The 5,588-nt window shown below is 42.7% G+C and overlaps 1 pseudogene; it reads left to right on the top strand.

Moving 5' to 3' along the window:
• The first annotated feature begins 1,658 nt into the window (after window positions 1–1,658).
• Window positions 1,659–3,087, top strand: LOC110556456 (isocitrate dehydrogenase [NADP] cytoplasmic-like; annotated as a pseudogene).
• Window positions 3,088–5,588: the final 2,501 nt, after the last annotated feature.

The following is a 5,588-nucleotide window of genomic DNA, read 5'->3' as shown; positions in this document are numbered from 1 at the left end:
TTGTATATATTTTAAACCCTTAAATAAAGCATTGATTTCCTCAAGAGAAATGTATTTTCTGACAGCCAGAAGCTCTAGTGAGCAACTTTGACACAGAATTCTAAATAAGATCATAGTGTTTTAGATTTGCCTTTAGAGAACACTTAGTTCGACCATGTCGTTTTCCAGATGAAGGAACAAACAGCTGCAGCTTAAAACTTCCAATCCTCATATACACTGGGTCCCAAGGAAAAGCATCATTGAAAAGAAAAAAAATCTGGGGAGACCTTTGCATGTTTTACTGGAGCCAAACCTCCAGTAAAAGACCCTTCCTCTGTTCATTTTTATTAGAATCTTCACAGGACTTGCTAGCTTACCACAGCCTGATTGCTATGGAAAAAAAAGGAAGTGTTTCCATTTCCCTTCATAATTTTATGGATTTTCTGCCTTTAGGACCATCAGCATAAGCTGAGGGAGATATGGGCACTAGCTCCAGTGTCCTGAGTCCATCTAGGGTTGTCTTCACAGGGGAGAGGGAAAGAGAGACACCAAGCTCAGCTTTCCAGGTGAGGAATTTTAAGCACCTGTTTGGGCCAAAAGCTCTCATTATTGAGCAATTGACTTATCTTGAGAACATCTAGGGCAAAATGGAATTTATTACATAAATAGTTTTGTGACTCTTTTCTACATACTAGACCTGGTTTGGTGTTTTAAGATTAGGCTGTAAACAAAACAGGGAAGAAAAATCCTTGTGCATATGATGATTTGGTTCAGTCTAGTGAGGTAACTAAAATGGAAGGATACTCCATCAAGAAAATGTATGTGAAGGGTTTCATTGATTTTGTGTGTGGGTGCATGCATGCGGTATGTGTATGTGTGTGAGAGAGAGAGAGAGAGAGAGAGAGAGAGAGAGAGAGAGAGAGAGCCACACTGTACATGTAGAGGCCAGAAGAAAACCTTCAAATGTTGTTCCTCTCCTTCCCTTATGTGGGGTCCAGGGGTAGAAGAGAGGTCTCAGGCTTTCTTGCAAGAATCTTACTGGAAAGGAACACTTTGACTTTGTTCTCAAAAATAAATTGAAGGGGGGTGGCGTGGGGCAGCCCAATAGTGATCTAAGAGAGTTATGCAGAGAAATGAAGAATTAGGCTGGTGGATCCAAATATGTAAATCAGGTCTCTTACAGATTACATAAAGGAGACGGCATGTGAGGATGTATATGCATTCTATTAGCATATTCAATACTCCATAGGTCGTGGTTTCTTTTTGTTGAATATATTAAATGCATATAGCATGATGTTCTAATGTGCACTTCTTTAAATGAGTGTTTTGTTAATTAAAAAAAATTATGTGTGTGCTTCTGTGTGTGTTCATCCATGCACAGAGTAGGGAGAACATGGGAACTCTACTCCCTTAGTAAATTTCTGGTATATAATACAATGTTATTCTAAGTATAATTTTGATAGAATGCATTAGCTCTTTAGGCTTCTCTTATATACTGGAAATTTGTAACCTTTGACCTGTGTCTCTCCACTTCTTCTGCCTCTACATATCCTCTTAACCACCATTCTTTTCCTTGCTTCCATGTACTTATATGTTTAAAAAACATAGTAATTGGTCTGTGCAGAGGTTGTGGTGGATGCTGAGCCAGCTGGGTCGGGACAGCTTGTGTGTGTGTAGGCATGAGCTGGGTTATTGAAGTACAAATATCCAGAAAAATCCGTGGAGGTTCTGTGGTGGAGATGAAACGACACGAATCGTTTGGGAATTGATGAAAGAAAAACTCTTCTTCCCTATGTGGAACTGGATCTGCATCGTTCTGACTTAGGCGAAGAGAATCCTCACTCCACCAGGGACCAGGTCACCAAGGACCCTGCAGAGACTAGAAAGAAATACAAAGTTGGCGTCAAGTGTGCTGCTATCACCCTCGATGAAAGGAGGAGTTCAAGCTGAAACAAATGTGGAAATCACCAAATGGCACCATCAGAACAATTCGGGTGACACTGTCTCCAGGGAAGCTATGGTCTGTCCAAACACGCCCCCGCTGGTGTCAGGCTGGGTGAAACCCATCCTCATTGGTCATCGCTGAGCAACTGCTTTTGTTGTTCCTGGGCCTGGAAAAGTAGAGGTAGCCTACACACCACAAGATGGACGTTGAAAGCTGACATACATGGTGCAGCTTTGAAGGTGGTGGGGCGGCCATCGGCATGTACAACCGGGACGAGTCAATTGAAGACTTTGCACACCGTTCCTCCCAAATGGCGCTGTCAAGGGGCTGGCCTCTGTACCTCAGCATCAAGAACACGATTATGAGGAAGCACGACAAACGCGTCAAAGACATCTTTCAGGACATCTTTGTTTGTTTGTTTTTGATTGTACAGAAAATTAATTTTTAACCATATTTATTAATTCATTTATAAAATCATGTCTAGAGGAGAGTTCTTTAACAGCTCAAAGTGAACAGATTTTGAATTTAAAGCAAACTCTGACTTTGAAATATAAATTATCAGCTATTATACCAAAAGAATGACATAAAAAGGCAACTAGATGCCCTAGTAAGGGGAGCAGGAGCTGTTTCAGGCATGAATTCAGTGGCAGGCTCTGTGATCACCTCACCCTGGGGGTGGAGCTTTGCCAGACCACAGGGAAAGGCAATGAAGCCAGTCAGGACATCTTTCAAGCAGTACAAATCCTAGCTAGAAGCTCAGAAGATCTGGGATGAGCGCAGGCTCATTGATGACATGGTGGCCCAGGATGATATCAGAGAGAGGCTTCATCTGAGCCTGCAAAACCTATGATGGTGATGTACAGTCAGACTCTATTGCCCAAGGTTATGGCTCCCTTGGCATGGTGACCAGGGTACCGATTGGCCCAGATGGAAGACGGGAGAAGCAGAGGCTGCCCATGGCACTGTCACAGGTCACTACCACATGTACCAGAAAGGACAGGAGACATTCACGGACCCCATTGCTTTCATTTTTACCTGGTCTTGAGGCTTAGCCCACAGAGCAAAGCTTGATAACAATGCTGAGCTCAGGTTCTTTGCAGGAAATCTGCATTGAGACCATTGAGGCTGGCTTTACGACTAAGGACTTGGCTGCTTGCATTTAAGGCTTACCCCGTGTACAGCATTCTGGTTACTTGAATACATCTGAGTTCATGGACAAACCTGGAGAAAACTTGAAGGCCAAACCTACTCAGGCCAAGCTTTAGGGTCAAGACTGGGCTTAGGACAAGTCTTAGTGGTACTAGGCCCACAGATTTACATATTTTAAAAATAACACCCAAGGATAAAACAAAAATTACTTTGTAATTTGTTTAGAAGACAAAGTTGATCTTTCCTGTATGTTTATAGCCTTTTTCTTTTTCACACAGTTATTGCCACCTTAGTGAATGTGGCGAGGAAGTTTAAATTTTGTTTTTGTTTTGTTTTGTTTTCTAATTTTATTTTATTTATTATGTGGTAGCAGTCTAGGAGTTACGTTAGTACCCATTCACATTAACTGTCACTTTTTCCTTTATTCTAATATAGATGGCTAAAATCAGAAGTGCTCCGCGGGCAAACAGTAGCTACAGTATGGTTTCCTGTAAGGGTGAAAAAGAAACTCACTTCCACTGTTGTCGGTGAGTGTGAGCAACCGGGGCTTTTGTGTGCAGGTGTTGATGAGCCGTGTGTGGAGAGCTGTATAGTGACGTCACACAGGACTGGAGCAGGTAAGATGCGTGCAGTTAAAATTCATGGCAGCCATCTTTGGAGATGGCATCTATGTGTCCAATACACTAATATATTTTAAGGCCACTGGAGAATTCCAGATCTAGAATAAATACAGGGAGGTGGTTTATCCTCTTTGATTTCTCCTCCTCCTGGGCCCAATCCTATTCCCCAGACAGCACACTTCATCCATGTGCAATAATGGGAGCTGCACGTTTTGGATTTCTGCTGGCCTGTTGCATTTCTTTTATATAAATGTGATTTTCAGAAGTTGATATTAAACACTATTCTAAACTGTTAATTTTAATTAAAATTAAGTACTAATGACTTAAAAAAATAGCAATTAAAGTCATGTATCATACCATTTCTTTTTGTTTGTTTGTTTTCTTTTAACATTTCTTCCCGAGGCTCAGTGGATAAGATCACTTGACGCTCTTACAGAGGACCCAGAATTGCTTCCCAGTGCTCATAGAGCGATCCATAATTGTCTCTAACTGCAGTTCTAGGGGATCTGACACCTTCTTCTGGCCTCCAAGGGCACTGCACATGGGCACACATACATACACACGACAAACACTCATATACATGATGAAGAGTTAATGACTTAAAAACCTCAGGCTGACTGAGACGCCCTGGACAGGAAGGCTGACTCTTATGATGACACCTGTGGGCTGTGAGGTTCCCGATGCCTCTGATAAGGGGAACAATGGGTTACCTTGAGAGTAGTATCTACCACCTTGAGATTGCAGGAGAATCTTCCCTCCTCTATGTTCTTCCTTTTCTGTCCAATAAAACCCCCAGGCACCGATTGCCATATGGGCATAGGCTCTACTTTTGTGAAGAGGCCAGGGCTGTTCTGATTAAATGGGAAATTCTGCTTCTGGAGAGGTCTGTCTTTCTTTTACTTCCACGTAGCCTCCATCAATCCTAATTTAACACATGCAATAATCTTAAACCAGACGTACCAGCCGTGGTGGGTCTGTGATCCCAGCATTCAGGGAAGCAGAGGCAGGCAGATCCCTGTGAGTTTGAGGCCAGCCTGGTCTACAAGGCGAGTCCAGGACAGCTAAGGTTACACAGAGAAACCCTTTCTCGAAAAACAAAACAAAACAAAACAACACCACCACTGGAAAAAAAAATTATCTCCTGAGTTTTACATAGCACCAAGTACACAGAGCTGTGCTTTACCTGATATTGAGGCTGATGTTTCTCACTCCAAGTGATGTAGAATAATCCAAAATATTTCTGAATGTGTTGTCGTTCAGAGAACAGCCTTTAGGGTGATCCTTTAGACTCAGGTTATTTGGAGTGTGCCTTAACCCCGGATCAGTGAGATTTTTATACAAATGGACCTAGTGACACACAGGGAAATGCTGTGAATGTGAAGGCAGAGTCTGGAACTATGTATGCACAAGTTAAAGAACAGCTAAGAATGACAGCAAATCAGCAGCTAGGGAAGAGGGGGAAACACTCCCCCTGACAGCGCCCCTGTAAGGAACAGCACCTCTGGGGCTGACTAATCCATCTGTCTGCCCAGGCTGCTCACACAGGAGATAGACCCGCCAGACCTGCCAAAAGTCTTCCCTGACCGTTGCTAGAAAACGTGGCTTTAAGCATGAGGAGTTTTTAAACTTACGTGCTTGATCCTTTTATGACCAGAACACTATTGAAAAATAAGCACTTTTTAAGCATATTAGTGCATACTGATATCAGTGAAGAATTAAAACTACGGTTTTGTTATTGGCTGTTTCCCCCTAACTGAATGCAGCGAGCACCTAAGCTTTCCTGCTTCTTCCTTGGAACTCTCAGTCAGGGGGACACTGGCCCAGGGCAGTCCTTTCTGCAAGTTGCTTGGGAATGTTTAGACAAGTTTCCAAAGCACAGCCCTAGATGGAAAGAG

This window comes from Meriones unguiculatus, chromosome 12 (genome assembly GCF_030254825.1).
Source record: "Meriones unguiculatus strain TT.TT164.6M chromosome 12, Bangor_MerUng_6.1, whole genome shotgun sequence".
Taxonomy (NCBI): domain Eukaryota; kingdom Metazoa; phylum Chordata; class Mammalia; order Rodentia; family Muridae; genus Meriones; species Meriones unguiculatus.
Note: the sequence above shows the minus strand (reverse complement) of the source record. Positions and strands in the feature narration are given on the sequence as shown.